The 17976-nt window shown below is 43.5% G+C and overlaps 1 non-coding gene across 1 annotated transcript; it reads right to left on the reverse strand.

Moving 5' to 3' along the window:
* Nucleotides 1-218: 218 nt before the first annotated feature.
* Nucleotides 219-293, reverse strand: Trnas-cga (transfer RNA serine (anticodon CGA)). Its single transcript has one exon. It is a non-coding gene; the product is annotated as a tRNA-Ser (tRNA).
* Nucleotides 294-17976: the final 17683 nt, after the last annotated feature.

A 17976-nucleotide genomic window follows, 5' to 3' on the forward strand; every position in this document is an offset into this window, starting at 1 on the left:
GCCCGCTACTCACAGCTTTACTTCTGCCAGTACCTCGTCTCCTACCTTCCAAACTTTACAGAAGCTCTTCTGCGAACCTTGCAGAACTAGCACTCCTGAAAGAAAGGATATTGTGGAGACATGGCATAGCCACAGCCTGGGGGATGTTTCCAGAATGAGATTTTCACTCTGCAGCGGAGTGTGCGCTGATATGAAACTTCGTGGCAGATTAAAACTGTGTGCCCGACCGAGATTCGAACTCGGGACCTTTGCCTTTCGCGGGCAAATGCTCTACCAACTGAGCTACCGAAGCACGACTCACGCCCGGTACTCACAGATTTACTTCTGCCAGTACCTCGTCTCCTACCTTCCAAACTTTACAGAAGCTCTTCTGTGAACCTTGCAGAACTAGCACTCCTGAAAGAAAGGATATTGCGGAGACATGGCTTAGCCACAGCCTGGGGGATGTTTCCAGAATGAGATTTTCACTCTGCAGCGGAGTGTGCGCTGATATGAAACTTCCTGGCAGATTAAAATTGTGTGCCCGACCGAGACTCGAACTCGGGACCTTTGCCTTTCGTGGGCAAGTGCTGTACCAACTGAGCTAACGAATCACGACTCACGCCCGGTACTCACAGCTTTACTTCTGCCAGTACCTCGTCTCCTACCTTCCAAACTTTACAGAAGCTCTTCTGCGAAACTTGCAGAACTAGCACTCCTGAAAGAAAGGATATTGCGGAGACATGGCTTAGCCACAGCCTGGGGGATGTTTCCAGAATGAGATTTTCACTCTGCAGCGGAGTGTGCGCTGATATGAAACTTCCTGGCAGATTAAAACTGTGTGCCCGACCGAGACTCGAACTTGGGAGCTTTGCCTTTCACGGGCAAGTGCTCTACCAACTCAGCTACCGAAGCACGACTCACGCCCGGTACTCACAGCTTTACTTCTGCCAGTACCTCGTATCCTACCTTCCAAACTTTACAGAAGCTCTTCTGCGAACCTTGCAGAACTAGCACTCCTGAAAGAAAGGATATTGCTGAGACATGGCTTAGCCACAGTGTGGGGGATAATTCATAACCTATTTATTTTAAACATAATAATTCGACTTTACAGCACTTACAGTAATTATTCCACTTTATAGAGATTACATTTTTTTACAACTTATAGACTGGCTATCTTGTATGCTAATCTGGACTTACATTATTGTTTTACGGGTAAGACGGAACTGCGTTTGACCAAATGTGTATCACCAAATTCTACCATTACATCCGCTATATGAGAGAAGGATAACGGACAACCTGGGGACCAGGCACATTGACACAGGGGTGGAAGGAGTTTAGTAGAGCTATATCTGTTTTGTCGCTATTTGAAACTTGTGCTCACCGGCAAAAAATGATCAACCAAATGGAACTACAGTACGTCTAACTATAAAAGGAGTGAAAACGACAATTTAACTATGCCGCGAGGCGGCGAATTACAATGTGGCCGTTCGATGTTATAATGTGGCTATGTTCACTACTATTAGCATGGGTTAGACCACGTGTTCTAAGACCCCCTTCGCACAATGAAACATTTTTGCACATTGGAACTATTGATGCGACTGTGTAGCTTACGACACCAAGTGGCTTTGTACAAAGGATGGGAGCCCATTCTGTTTCCACACAAAATTTCCAAAATGAACGAGAAAGTAATCATTACGTGCATTCTTTTCCTACATAATCTAAAGCGGGAAATGAAAAGAATTAGTTCAAATATTCATATACCTTTCTCCTTCTAAACATCGAGACAGACGCACTGAGGGCACGACTGCTGACTTACCCGTCATCTGTAGAACTCCCAGAATATGGCGGCAACCCGGAGGTCTTCCCGGGTCCTGGTGGAGGGGATGGCCGAACCACTTGGGCGTCACCAACCTCTCCACCTCAAATCTTATGATACTCGAACGTCTTTGACTTCGACTTGCCTGTGCTGTATCTCTGATGCCCTACTCAGGAGTAAGGTTGGCACTACTATACTACAGAACTACTTCTGCTGTTTCCCAACTAGTATTTGGCCACGCTTTATGGAAAGCTGAGAGAAGGATTAGGAATGTTCAAGTGCATAATTTTTCAAGTAACAGTAAAACATGATAGCCGACATATATAGCTATGTATAATAAAGCGTAACACACTCTCCATCCGTCCACATGGGGTTCCGCTGCACCCGCGGCCGGGCACGTCGTGAAATAAATTGACGGCGGAACCGCCTCAGTTTGTATTCCCGGTGTGAGCGGGCAACGAAACCTGGTGCATATGAAGCGGTAACTACTGTACCGTTTCACAGTGAAATAAGCGACTTTGACAAACGGTGGATTGCTATTACGCAGAGCCTGTGAAAGAGTATCTCGAAAACGGTGAGCTGGTCCAATGTCATGTGCTACTGTCGTAAGCATCTACGGAAAGAGGTAGAAAGACAGTGAAATTACCACTAGGCAGCAAATGGCTGGACGTCCACGGCTCTTCACAGAACGTGTGATACGAAGACTTGTCTGCTCGGTACTGTAGAATAGACTGTGATCTGTAGCTCCTCTGCCGCAAGAGCACAATCCTGGTGCACGTAAAAGTGTTTCGGAGCACACCGTCCATCGCAGACTGTTGAATATGGAGCTCTGAAGTAGACCACGTCTACGTGTTCAGATGTTTGCCAGACGACATCGCCAGCTACAACTGCAGTGGACACGGCACCATCACGATTCGACCGCCGGTCAGTGGAAACGGGTTGACTCTTCGGATGAATTACATTTTTACTTCACGACATCGATGGTCGAGTCCACCAACGCCGTTATCGAGGTGAACGGCAGCGAGAAACGTGGAGCGCACCGCGGACGCAGGGTGGTGGGAGCAGTATTATGCTATGGAAGCCGTTCTCCTGAGCTTGCATGGGACCTGTGGTAGTAATCGAAGACAAGCTGACAGTTGCGAACCACCTGCATCCCTTCATGTCTTCTCCAACGACGATATCATCTTTCAGCAGTTAAATTATCCGTGTCTGTGAGGCAGAATCGTGCTACAATGGTTTGAGGAGCGTTATAGTGAACTCATGTTGATGTCTTGGTGACCACATTCGCCTGATGTAATTCTTATGGAACCCATCTGTGTCTCTATCGGGCGCCACCACCGCGTCCGCAAATCAGCGGTCTGTTATTTGCGCGAATTACATGGCCTGTGCGTAGATACCTAATGTCACATTCCTCCATAAAGCTACCAACAAACCGTCGGATTCCTGACCTGCAAAAGCAGACATGCAAAAACGGACGAAGAAGCTATTAAGCAGGTGCTCATAATATTTTAGCTCGTCAGTGTATTTTTAATGAAGTGAGGTGCAGTATATCTCACAGTGATTGCCTGGAGTGTATATTATTCATTCCATGTGGGCCTTTGAGAGCAGTTGCGTGTGTACTTCACAAACGGCCGTCTAGCTGCTGAGCGACGTGTCGTGTTGTTCCTCCGTGGTAGTGTAGGCAGGTATCATTCACTGTCTGCCTCTCTGGGGTCGACGACCAGATGCCTGTAGGCGTAGTATCACCAACTCGTAGACTTGCCGTCAGTAACTTCCCGCTGATAGACATCTTGATGAGCTAGCAAGGACCGTCAGTGGGTGACCATGAAAGTAGACATCTCGGTCGACTAGGTGACAGAAGACTGCAGGTCAGCAGTGAGTGACCACAGACCGATTATTTCTTTTCTTATGAGTGTGAGCCTTTTATAGTGTTCTGTCACTGCTTTTTATGAGTGTCCCGACAAACATTTTTCTTAAGTTTATATCCAATTCTGGAGACTCTTACTGATCTTTTCTATTTCTTAATTCCTTCCAGTTTATTCGTGATTCTCTACTACTTCCGTAAGTCATCAGTTTTCACACATGTGTCTAAAAACTTCCCGAGGCAGTATCCATCACACATGTGTCTAAAAACTTCCAGAGGCAGTATCCATCACACATGTGTCTAAAAACTTCCAGAGGCAGTATCCATCAGTCCCCATGTGTCCTATATCTTCTCATACAGGGAGATCATAAGAAATGAGATGTTTCATGAACACACGTCGATTACACAGGAAAATGGTCAGACATGCCGCAAATGTACACAAAATATTTGTAAAGAACATAGTGTAACTATTTATAAAAACTGTTCTTTTAATGAGCATAACTTCTCTTTTCAGTCCACTACAATTGAAAGTTCCTTGCATCATCCGAAAACAATTAACACAATATCATAATAACTATTTTCTTATTAATTCTTCATCAAATGTGTTATAATTTTCTAAGGTTCTTTTAATAAGTAGAAATTCACGCACTAGATTAGCCGCGAGCGCTGATGCGCTGCTTCCTGGACTCGGATAGGGGTACCGGCCCCGGATCGAATCAGCCCAGCGGTTTAACGACGAGGGCCGGTGTGCCATGCAGCCTGGATGTGGTTTTCAGTTGGTTTTCCACATCCCACTTGGTGAATACCGGGCTGGTCCCCACGTCTACATCTACATCTACATCCATACTCCGCAAGCCACCTGACGGTGTGTGGCGGAGTGTACCCTGAGTACCTCTATCGGTTCTCCCTTCTATTCCAGTCTCGTATTGTACGTGGAAAGAAGGATTGTCGGTATGCTTCTGTGTGGGCTCTAATATCTCTGATTTCATACTCATGGTCTCTTCGCGAGATATACGTAGGAGGGAGCAATATACTGCTTGACTCTTCGGTGAAGGTAAGTTCTCGAAACTTTAACAAAAGCCCGTACCGAGCTACTGAGCGGCTCTCCTGCAGAGTATTCCACTGGAGCATATCTATCATCTCCGTAACGCTTTCGAGATTACTAAATGATCCTGTAACGAAGCGCGCTGCTCTCCGTTGGATCTTCTCTTATCTCTTCTATCAACCCTATCTGGTGTGGATCCCACACTGCTGAGCAGTATTCAAGCAGTGGGCGAACAAGCGTACTGTAACCTACTTCCTTTGTTGTCGGATTGCATTTCCTTAGGATTCTTCCAATGAATCTCAGTCTGGAATCTGCTTTACTGACGATCAACTTTATATGATCATTCCATTCTAAATCACTCCTAATGCGTACTCCCAGATAATTTATGGAATTAACTGCTTCCAGTTGCTGACCTGCTATTTTGTAGCTAAATGATAAGGGAGCTATTTCTCTATGTATTCGCAGCACATTACACTTGTTTACATTGAGATTCAATTGCCATTCCGTGCACCATGCGTCAATTCGCTGCCTCAGCTACACGAATTGCAGACATTTGGAAACGTTCGCATGTTTACACTAGACACAGACAGCTGGGGTCCACTAATTCTGTCCTGGGGGGTACAGGTGGCGACAGGAAGGGCATCCGGCCACCCTCTGACACCAACATCGCCAGATCCATAGTATCAAGGCCGACCCCTCGTTGAAGTGGGACAAAGGCCCAAAGAAAATGATGATGGTGATTTTAATAAGGAGAAATTTGTGTTTGTTCTGAGGCTTTTTTTGTAATCTAGCCGATGATGCATCGAGGGGTTGAAATGGAATGAAACTGAATGGCCCCACACTGGTTGCTAAACTGTAGCGATTTTAAATTAAAATTCAATAGAGCACAGGAAGGACCAAGACAGTTCTATTTCTCTCCTTGGCTGAGTTACAATCGCAGTCATTTGTGCCACACCATCAGCTGATATCGGTCATGTATCATTTTAAGTTGCTTACTCCTAAGTGCGTAATTTTGCACATTCACCCTGCGTGTTTTCTAATACATTTGTGGCTGTGGTACCCAACACAAAAAACAGGGAAAGAATTTGACAAAAGTTGACATGTAGGAGGAAAATTAACTACTTTCTCTTACATGTTGCACTAGGTAGAGCATGACGGTCTGGGTTCGAGATGTTATCACGATATACAGGTCTCCAGGCGAGCGGGTGTACTTTCATATGGTTGACACATCTACATCTACATCTACATACACACTCCGCACGTCAGCGTTTGCTGCATGGCGGATGGTACCCTGTACCACGACTAGTCATTTCTTTTCCTATTCCATGCAAAAAAGTAGATAGAGAAAAGCGTTTGTATATATTGCTCCGTACGGACCCTAGTTTCTCTTACATTGTGTCCTAACTCGAAGCGTACGTTGGAGGCAGTAGAGCCGCGCATCTCCGTGATTCTGTCGAGTTGATCGCACCTACCGGTAACAAATCTAGCATCTCGCTCCTTAACTCCTTCGATGTATTCCCTTAATCCGACCTGGTAAGTACCCCAAGTACTCGAAAAGGTACTCTAGAATGGGTCGCACTATTGTTTTACACGCGGCTTCCTTTACAGATGAGTTACACATTACTAAAATTATCCCAGTAAACTGAAGTCAACAGTTCGTCTTTCCTGCTATCGTCCCTACGTGCTCGTTCCATTTCACACTACTTTTCAACGTTACGCCTAGATATTGAATCGACCATCGTGTCAAGCAGCACACCACTAATGCTGTACTGGAATGTTGCAGGATTGGCATTGACTTGTATTGTTCTGCGTTTGAAGAACGCTGACATTGGTGATACCAGTTAGAAACTATGTCTAAGCCATCTCGTGTCCTCCTTCAGTCACTTAACGACGAAACCTTCGCGTGCAGCACGTCTTCAACAGCAAACAGTAGCCGATTGCTGCTCACTGTGTCCATGAGACCATGTATGTTTATAATAAACAGTAGCGGTCTTGCTACACTTCCCTGATTGCCACCTGGCAGCTCTTATCTCTGCGTGTCCGTGCCCCACAACTTTATGGATGACACTCAGAACATAATAACCCACTTCCTGTCTACTTCTTTCTGCCTAATCTCTCTTCAGGTCGACGCTGTTCCTTGTCCTGGCTGGAGCAGTCCCTCGGTTGTTCCTGATGCTTATGCGACGTCTGTTGTCTGCGCCAATGAGTGCAGAGGCGGCGTCCCAGTTATATATGGAAAAGGATGCCAGGTGGCGGGAACATCCAGGTGTTTATGTATTCAGACATTGCACTGAAAGGAAGACTATCCATCACTGAATGCAAACTGAGGATCTTACAAAATAGCAGTAGACATCGTGATTAATGCAGAAACCAGACTCATAGTCTGGAAACTGAGTATAAAACAGAATGACGTGCCTCCAGAACGGAAAATGAGAATACGCCCTTTTTGATACAGCATACAAATAACTGTGCGTGACCTCGCATGCAAATCACCTTAAAGAATCTCCAGCATGACTCTCAAAATGAAGATCCAAATACTTTGTAAAATAAAATTAAAATGGCTTTTTCCACCACAGCTTCGGACTGTTTATGCATTTAAGAGTTCACTGGTAGCGGGTACGTGGCTGCACACCCTTTAATAAAAAATGAACTGTTTGCAAATCAAAAGTAGCTTTCCAAAGCCATCTGAAACCACCAACAGCTTACCTGAGTAGACGAATGTCGAACGATGGGACCGAGCAGTTTTCGTATTTAGCAAATATTTATTTATAAAACGCAAAAGACGGCGTATATCTACAGAGATTCCAATGACCGTTGATTCAAATTCAAGCCGTGAAAACGGTTGCACAGAGGGATATGAATCCTTCCCGGCGTCTAATAGTTGGCCCCGCCTCAGGAATGGCAACCAGTCCGCGAGCGGTCCGAACCGACCCTCGGCAGAAAGACTAACAAGGCAAACATCCCCTAGTGAAGTAGGATGCAGGACACCTTCAGCTCTCGGACGAAGCACAGAGTGTTCGAGGACCGAGGCAACAAAATGGCTGAGAGACGCCCACTAGGCTTCAGTTTGGCACAGTTCTCGGTGGGCTTCACTTCGCCACCAGCAGTAATGCTGTAGTTGCTGTCATATCCACGATGCATGTGTCTGTTTCAGTCATCTTGGAAGCAATCATGAATTTTTACGTTTAGCTTTATCAGAGATGTTCGCGGTAAAAAACTCATAGCACGTCCAATTTCCGTAGATTTACGCCGTCCTATGCGTTTTATGAGTTAAATACTCCCTTTGTCAGAAAAGTTCCAGGACTCGTCTTCTTTTATTTCTGAGTCTGCAATACTAAAAAGGAACAGTTAATGTTTTTTATGTTACATGGTATGTGTGCGTCCTTGAAATACCTTGACCATGTTTCCGCGCTAACTCACTAGGTGACAGTGCTGTGCTTAGCGACACACTGTTTGGGCTCTTGCGCATTAGCTACGGTGACACAATGGATGCTGATTCTGAGAAAAGAGTGAACAAGTTCAGCATTAAGCTCGAGGAAAATCCTAGGGAAACCTGTACAGTAATTAAGCGAGTATATGCAGGCGAGGCATTTACAAGAAGTCGTGTTTATGAGGGGCAAAAAAAGATTTCGTCAAGGCAGAGATTCAGAGCAAAACGATCTCAAAGCTGGTCGGCCACCTACAGCACAAAATGATTCAAACGCGGAGCCTATAAGGCAATTATTGCTAGAAGACTCGCACATAAATGTGCATCCGATATCAGAAACTTTATTTTGAATCGTGTCATAAGATTACATCCACATCTACATACATGCTCCGCAATCCACCATACGGGGCGTCGCGGAGGGTACCTCGTACCACAATGAGAATCTTCTCTACCTGTTGCACTCCCAAACAGAACGAGGGAAAATTGACTGCCTATATGCTTCTGTCCGATCCCTAATCTCTCTTATCTTTGTGGTCTTTCCGCGAAATATAAGTTAGAGGCAGTAAAATTGTACTGCAGTCAGCCTCAAATGCAGGTTCTCTAAATTTCCTCAGTAGCGATTCACGAAAAGAACGCCTCCTTTCCTCTAGAGACTCCCATCCGAGTTCCTGAAGCATTTCCGTAACACTCGCGTGATGATCAAACCTACCAGTAACAAATCTAGCAGCCCGCCTCTGTATTGCTTCTATATCCTTCCTCAATCCGACCTGATAGGGATCCCAAACGCTCGAGCAGTACTCAAGAATAGGTCGTTTTAGTGTTTTATAAGCGTCCTCCTTTACAGATGAACCACATCTCCCCAAAATTCTACCAATGAACCGAAGACGACTATCCGCCTTCCCCACAACTGCCATTACATGCTTGTCCACTTCATATCGCTCTGCAATGTTACGCCCAAATATTTAATCGACGTGACTGTGTCAAGCGCTACACTATTAATGGAGTATTCAAACATTACGGGATTATTTTTCCAACTCATCTGCATTAATTTACATTTATATATTTTTAGAGTTTTCTGCCATTCATTACACCACCCACAAATCCTGTCCAAGCCATCTTGTGTCCTCCTACAGTCACTCAATGACGACACCTTCCCGTACACCACAGCATCATCAGCAAACAGCCGCACATTGCTTCCACCCCATCCAAGAGATCATTTATGTAGATAGAAAACAACAGCGGACCTACCACACTTCCTTGGGGCACTCGAGATGATACCTTCACCTCTGATGAACACACCATCGAGGAGAACGTACTGGGTTCTATTACTTAGGAAGTCTTCGAGCCGCTCATATACTTGGGAACCAATCCCATATGCTCGTACCTTAGGAGTCTGCAGTGGGACACCGAGTCAAACGCTTTCAGGAAGTCAAGGAATATGGCATCCGTCTGATACCATTCATCCATGGTTCGCAAAATATCATGTGAAAAAAGGACGAGTTGCTTTTCGCAGGAGCGATGCTTTCTAAAGCTGTGCTGATGCATAGACAGCAACTTCTCTGTCTCAAGGAAATTCATTATATTCGAACTGAGAATATATTCCAGAATCGTGCAACAAACCGATGTTAAGGATATTGGTCTGTATTTCTGAGGATCCGTCCTTCTACCCTTCTTATATAAAGGCGTCACCTGCGCTTTATTCCAGTCGCTCGGGACTTCACGTTGGCCTAGAGATTCGCGATAAATGCAAGCTAAGTAAGGAGCTGATACAGTAAAGTAGTCTCTGTAAAACCAAATTGGAATCCCATCAGGACCTGGCGATTTATTTATTTGTTACCCATTCATCTGCTTCACAACCCCAGGGATGCATATCACTATGTCCTCCATATGGGAGTCTGTACGAGACTCAAACGGCGGTATGTCTGTACTATCCTCCTGCGTGAAAGATTTCTCAAATGCTAAATTTAAAATTTCAGCTTTCGTTTTGCTGCCATCCGTAGCCAGGCCAGACTGATCAGTGAATAACTGGATGGAAGCCTTCGACCAGCTTACCAGTTTTACGTAAGACCAGAATTTCCTTGGGTTTTCAGCAAGATCTTTTGCTAAGGTATGACGGTGGTAGTGGTCGTATGCTTCGCGCATCGCTCTTTTTACAGCAGAACGAATCTGTACTAACTTTTGCCTGTCCTCATTATTCCGATCTTTCTTCTACCGCGAGTGCAACTGTCTCTGCTTCTTGAGCATTCTCCGAATTGCGCTGTTAATTCTTCTGCACGAAGATTTAGGGAAACGTAAACTTAATGCAAAACTAGTCCCTCACACTGACAGAAGAACAGAAAGAGAAAAGACGAAGAATTTCTTCTCAACTGATAGATAGAACGAGACGTGATTCCATATTTCTGTCAAAGATTATTGCTGGGGACGAAAGTTGATGCTACAAGTATGACCCCCATATGAAGCGCCAAAGTGCTGAATGGTGGAGTCCTGGATCACCAGCCTCGAAAAAAATCAAACGATAACCTCCGAGAACAAATACAATGTCCATCTCATTCTTTGATAGTAAAAGATTAGCTCACTATGAGTATATGCCTGCAGGTCAAATAGTGAACCAAACTCTTTACATCTAAGTCTTGAAACGTTTGCGACAAGCAATTCGACGTCGCCGTCTTGATTTGTTTCGTTCTCAGGACTGGTTCCTACTGCGTGACAATGCAAGACCCCATACTGCTTTATCTGTTACCGAGTATATGGTCAGACATACTGTTATCGCCGTCCCACATCCGCCAAATTCGCCCGACCTCTCGGCTTGTGAGTTTATCTTGTTCTCGTGGGAGAAAAGATGATTGAAATATTGCAGACATCCAACGGGCTGTGACAAATGAGCTTGCAAGCATCGAAATTGAAAATTAAAGTGTTTGCTTCCAATAACTTCAGAAACATTGCCAACTGCATATAGATAGGCAAGGGGACTACTTCGATAGGAGCTAGGAGCATCGATAGGAAATAGGAGTGACACACACAGTAGTTACGGTTGCTACAAGCTGCACCACAAGTTGGGAAACTGGGCCAAATTTCTAGTAGTTTACTGTCGAGTTGAGATTTTCACATACAAACTTGTAGCAAGATGGCTTAACTTGCTGACAGAATTAGAGCTAACCTCGTGCAAGGAAACATTACACCACACAGTGCTGAATGAGCGACCACATGATCAACCAACAAGAAGCATGAATTCACTCATAAAACACGACAGAATAGCGAAACAATTAAAGGGCCAAAACTGCACCTCCCATCGTGCAATCAAGAGAGGAGGAGGAAAGATCGTTGTCTTCAATTACACCGGTGCCGGGGACAGGAAACCCGATTGCCGGAGGCCACAAGGCAGAAGAGACACTGGTTACGCAAACTTATTACTTAATTATTAAACCTCCCACTAACTTAACTTGCAATTATGCTCGAACAGGCAGTACACGACCTCCGATGGCAAGGATCCACACATCGACCGCGCACGCATCGCCAGTGTACCCAACACGCCACGGTCACGCGACAACACGCTCTGTCACCGGAGATTCTGTATACAAGCAACCCCGCGGGGCGCTCTTCCGTCAACTCGACCCGCTCGTTAATCACAACCGACACACATCACGTGGCGACTCGGTACAACCGACCACACCTGGTCCGCGCTGGCGAGCCACACTGCCCTCTCGTGTCCACCAGACTCTCTGAGCGCACGCCCCTACTTCCGCGCCACCACACGAAGTTACCACCGGTCAAAGATCTCACTTCCTCCATAGCAGTTTCCCGGAAGCAAAAACGCAGCGGGAAAAGACAACCAAGTAGCCACTTAATGACAGACAGACAGGAAAACCAATGCAATCTAAATACAAGGTGTAGCATGAGTCGATACACGGCTCAAGGAGATTATTCGGTAAGTGCAACTTTCTGTTCTTTTTATCTTATCTGAGAAAGGAAGTCTTTGGTGAGCACGAAAATTGCTCCGCCTCCGCCATTCGATACTCGTCTACTCAGGCAAGCTGCCGGTGCCTTCAGATAGCTTGGAAAAACTACTTTTAATGCACAAAAAAGCAGATTAATTTCTTAAACAAAACTACGGGCGAACAGGTCTTGGAAGGCCAAACGGTACGACCGGCCGCCGTGTCATCCTCAGCCCACAAGTGCCACTAGATGCGGATATGGAGGGGCATGTGATCAGCACACCGCTCTCCCGGCCGTATGTCAGTTTACGAGACCGGAGCCGCTACTTCTCAATGAAGTAACTCCTCGGTTTACCTCACAAGGGCTGAGTGCACGCCCAACAGCGCTTAACTTCGTTGATCTGACGGGAACCAGTGTTACCACTGCGGTAAGACCGTTGTCGGATTAAGATTTTTTATTAAATGGTGTACAGCCACGTGACCCCTACCACTGAGAGTTCTTCATTGGATAAACAACCCTGTGGTGTAAAACGCGATTTTAACTTTATTTTACTCTCTCTCTCTCTCTCTCTCTCTGTAACGAGACTAGGCTGTGCAGCTATAGAGACTTGGCTACGTGCTCTAAACGTCTCCGAATATCTCTGCAACTACAGCCCTTTGCACAACGAGAAATTAGGTTCGCGCTAATTAGAATGCTGGAGCGTTAATCTTTGCCGCGCTGTATACTTGCAACGCTTGCCTACTCGTGGCTCATTCCCTTCGTTTGTGATTCACGAAGACTTTTCTAATTTATTGCAGCAATACGTTCTCTAGGGACAGGACTAGCTACTATTTCTCTGCTTTAACACAAACAAGTGAAACATTATCACAAACATAAAAAAACGACAGTAGCATTCTAAAGAGCGAGATATTAAGCGGATGTGAACGACGCAAAAAAAGGTAGAGAACGTTTCGTTGTGTGCAGATGACTAACTATAGAGTTTACATATCTATACAGATTTTCAAAATTTAATGTAGAACTAATACCTTTAAACATATTAAGAACAACAAATGAACTGCTAACTGCAGGGAACATATGGAATTTTAAAAATTTTACAGGAGAGACTAAAAACAGCTTCATACAAAAACTCTAAGGAAAAAATATAGTTTAATTTTTATTAGTTAATTAATTATGTGTTTTGTAAATGCACTCATCCCTTTTTGCAGAAAGTAATGTCGAGAATGAGTTAAAGGCCATATATTTCGAGGATAAAAGTTCATTTTTCATACTTTCCTCGACAGAAATACATTTGAAACGTTATTACTCGTATATCAAAGTAAGTTCAAAGGGTTTGTTGTTAGATATGTGAAAATTTCCTTTCAAAATTTGATCTTTTCTTATGGAATGTAAATTGCACTTCTTTTAATATTATCCAGTTTTAGGATATTTATGGGTAGTTTCGCTTTGTAGGTAATTTCCTTGAGAAGTTCTAGATTCATCTGAGTATTCCTCAAATAAAAGTTAACAGCTCGCATGCCACTGATGCTTATTTTACACTGACCTACACATGGTGTCAGCCTCGTGATGACTGGGTGTTGTGTGATGTCCTTAGGTTAGTTAGGTTTAAGTAGTTCTAAGTTCTAGGGGACTGATGACTATAGATGTTAAGTCCCAAAGTGCTCAGAGCCATTTACACATGGTGTATCTCTTGTATTTGTCAGCACTAATGGTAGTCTTCTTCCCATTTTTGACCTCTGTTTCTTCCTCCTCCGTTGAACTCATTACGAACAGTAATAACTTACTGGTGAAAAGAATAATTCACAGAGTAAATTAATCAAAAACGCTATTCTAATGCACAAGTTTATGTCGTCATTGACACCGACTGCAAACAGAGCGGCTGTATCAAATGCTGTTGATTCACGTGTTTCGAGAGCCATCCGATCAGGGGTGTTAACACACTTGCGCTGGCTACATGAAATATTGTTCAGAGCAAAAATGGAACACATTTTCCCTTCCTGCAGCTAGCGGTGAGTTATATCTGTTGCCAGAAGTGATTTATTGACTGTGGACGAGTTCCGTATCTGCAGTAAACGATGCGCCTACCCATTTGGACTTCTATGATGCAATAAGACGATTTTTTTGACATGTTGCATTACTACAGAATCAACTCATACAGTGCCTCCATAAAGTGACTTGTGTCTTACCTGTACAATGTATGCAAGATTATGCAAAATGTTTTGGACCCAATAACCACTGCTTTTTGTGAATATAAATACTTCTAGGCCAAAATTCATATAACCTACTCAAGAGGTTAACATGTACCAATAATGTTTCACAAGACACGCAACGAAAAATCCTACTGAAGATAGCACATAAAGTTCTGAAACATGTCTGGGTACAACAAAACTATTAAACGATTTCTTGAAAAACGTGGAATTCCTCTCGAGTTTCTGCTTAGCAAGCACGAAAATAAGAAGAGTTACAATAACCAAAATAACGTTAGTTCCCTTGTGTTTTATGTGTTTTGATGTTCTTTTGGATTTGCCCACAGCCAGCTTGCAGATCGTCCGTGTGGTCCAAATTTGTGTAATGTTAAGTTCCCAGGTTTTTCTGTAAAAATACTGCGTCACATTTCTATATCTTTTCAGTAGCATATCCACTTTTACCTGAACTGTCGGATTCTTGTGGTCTAAAGTCTCCCCCTGTGTCCTTCATTAATCAATTGATTGTAATCGGCAGTTGAAATCTCTGTTAGACATCAACCAGCTTGACGTCACCACGGTCCAAGAAGCAGGAGAGGTCAGGTGAGGTCATTTTAATCTGATGGCAGGCAAGACGGTAACAGGCAGAACATTTCGCTTTCACATCCCATTCTAAGTCAATGATCTAAATCTTCCATGTCACCTGCCTCACTGGAGACCTCTATAGAACGCTCTCTGAAAATTCTCTTGCTTGAGAATTTTGTTCTTCTTCCTCGAGCCTTATCTTTCAGGGCACTTTATTTCCCAACGAATTGTCTTGTCACTGACTGGATCCTTTTGCAATGTGACCCAATTAAATATCGACACCGGGTGGCTTCACCATGCCACTTTTGGTTTTAGGGTAGCAACCTTTTATATTTTGCTGCGAGAAACCCCTGGATGAAGGCCGGCGTGCAATAAGTGTTTCAGGCGACGTTTCATTCAGCGTTCCCTCTTCGTTTCCTATCAAGGCACTTGGCAGCGCCCTTATTCAAGTGCTTCTGTGTTTTATGGGTGGCCCAGAAGGCTGCACCTTAACAGCAGATCTGTGTGGGTGTATTGGGAAGGCATTAGAGTTCCCCATTGAAGTGTCTAAGGCCCTCGGTACCATGGCAACGCCCTTCAGCGATCAATTAACATTTAATCAGGACACCTCTTTCAGAGCGGAGAAGAGCACTTGTAAGCCACACCTGTCAGTCGTCTGCGGCTTTGGGGAAGGTCTCACGATACCAAGGCACGGCTTAACTGGAACACTTTTATCTAAAGTATAAAGCTGCGAAGTGTTACAGTTTCTACAGGAAATAATATAACTTTCTTGGCAAATTCCTTTCCGAGATTGATGTCTGAATTATACTCTGTGATACAGGCAAAAGGGAGATTGAGTCAATAATTAAATCAGTGAAGACTAAGGACACTCATGGTTATGATGGAGTGTCTAGCAGAATATTTAAGTACTGTGCTGTACATGTTAGCCCAGTATTTAGCCATATTTGTAATTTTTCCTTTAGGAATGGTCCGTTTCCTGAGCGATTGGTACTCAGCAGTAAAGCCGCTTTATAAAAAGGGGGAAAGGGATAATGCAGATAATTTTAGACCTACGTCTATGCCATCAGTGTTTGCAAAAGCTATTGACAAGGCTGCGTATGTAAGGATAATTGATCATTTCATATCACACTATTTGCTATCAAATGTACTGTTCAGCTTTAGAAGTCGTTTAACAACTGAAAATGCTATATTCTCTTTTCTCTGTGAGGTACTGGATGGGCTAAACAAAAGGTTTCAAACGCTTGGCATACTTTTTGATTTAAGTAAGGCATTTAATTATGTTGATCACAAAATATTGCTCCAGAACTTGGACCATTATGGAATACGTGAAGTAGCTCTCAATTGGTTCACTTCTGACTTCATCAACAGACAGCAAAAGGTCATTATTCACAATGTTAATAACAGCTGTGATGTGGTGTCTGAGTGGGGTACTGTCAAGTGGAGGGTGTCCCAGGGTATAGTGTTGTTGCCACTTTTGTTCCTTATTTATGTAAATAATATGCTCTCTAGTATTACTGGTAACTCTAAAATAGTTCTGTTTGTTGATGACGCTAGCCTGGTAGTAAAGGATGTTGTGTGCAACATTGGTTCGGTTTCAAATAGTGCAGTATATGACCTAAGTTCATGGATTGTAGAAAATAAACTAACGCTAAATCACAGTAAGACTCAGTTCTTACAGTTTCTAACACTCAATTCAACAAAACCTGACGTTTTAATTTCACAGAACGGGCATATGATTAGTGCAACTCAACAGCTGCAATTCCTAGGTGTTCGGATAGATAGTAAGCTGTCGTGGAAAGTCCACGTTCAGGATCGTCTTCAAAGACTTAATACTGTCATTTTTACTATTAGAACGGTATCAGAAGTGAGTGGTCGTTCGACACGAAAATTAGTCTACTTTGCTTATTTTCATTCCCTTATGTCGTATGGTATTATATTTCGGGATAACTCTTCCCATTCTAAAAGGAAATTTTTGGCTCGGAAACGTGCGGTTCAAGCAATAAGTGGTGTAATATCACGGACCTCTTGTCGACCCCTGTTCACGAGTGTGATTATATTGACACTAGCCTCTCAATATATGTATTCCTTACTGTCATCTCTTGTTAACAATCGTAGCTTATTCCCAAAAATAAGCAGCTTTCACTCGGTTAATACCCGGCAGAAATCAAACATGCATTTGGATTGGATTTCCTTAACTCTTGTGCAAAAACGTGTGCAGTGTACTGCTGCATCCATTTTCAATAAGCTACCACTCCAGTCAAAATTCATAGCAGTAATCCACGCGCTTTCAAATCGAAACTGAAGAGTTTCCTTAAGGGTCACTCCTTCTATTCTGTCGAGCAGTTTCTTGAAAAATTAAGCTCATTCTTATTGCCTTTACTTAAACTTATGGAGTGACTTTTTTCGGGTTCATAAACATTAATTTTTATGTGTTATTACTTTTAGGTTCTAATTTCATGTACTGGCACGTTTCATGACCTCGGAGATTTGCTCCTCAATTTGGTCTAACGGAACTTGACGTGTAAATAAAACTAAAATAAATAAGAACAATCAAGATTATATGTCAGGTGGCGACACGGAGAAGCGAGTAGTTCATTCTATTCTCGAGAACCACGATGAAACATTTCTTCTGCTAAAATGGCCAGCTGGTGACCTTCAATTGCCTACACTGTTTTTTTGTCCTTGTGATTACAGCGTGGGTTCCATGCGTCAAAAAAAATTATAATAAATTATTTTCCTTTATGGTACTGTGAAGGGTGCTCTTTATAACATCCGATATTCCTCTCAGACACGTAACTACGCATTTCAACAAAATTTACCTAATCACAGGCTATGAAAGTTGCCTTGTTTTATTCAGACTCAGATAACTGAACGATGCGCTCAGGGAACAATGTAATTGTAAAAGTTATTCAGTATACAATACAATTTTTAGTCATAATAAACATAATCAGCCAGCGTTGGGAAGAAGATTTAAAACAATTGTTGTTGCTACCGCAATATAACATAAGCATGACTCTTCCACGATCCTACAAAACTGTTTTAGTTTCGCCTGAACAGACTGTTGTGAGGCTTATTCTAATATGGTGAACACCAGGGCGCGCTTTCGCAGATAGTGTAAGGAACTTCACACATTCATCTAGCTCC

The sequence above is a fragment of the Schistocerca gregaria genome, chromosome 7, assembly GCF_023897955.1.
Source record: "Schistocerca gregaria isolate iqSchGreg1 chromosome 7, iqSchGreg1.2, whole genome shotgun sequence".
In the NCBI taxonomy this organism is placed as follows: domain Eukaryota; kingdom Metazoa; phylum Arthropoda; class Insecta; order Orthoptera; family Acrididae; genus Schistocerca; species Schistocerca gregaria.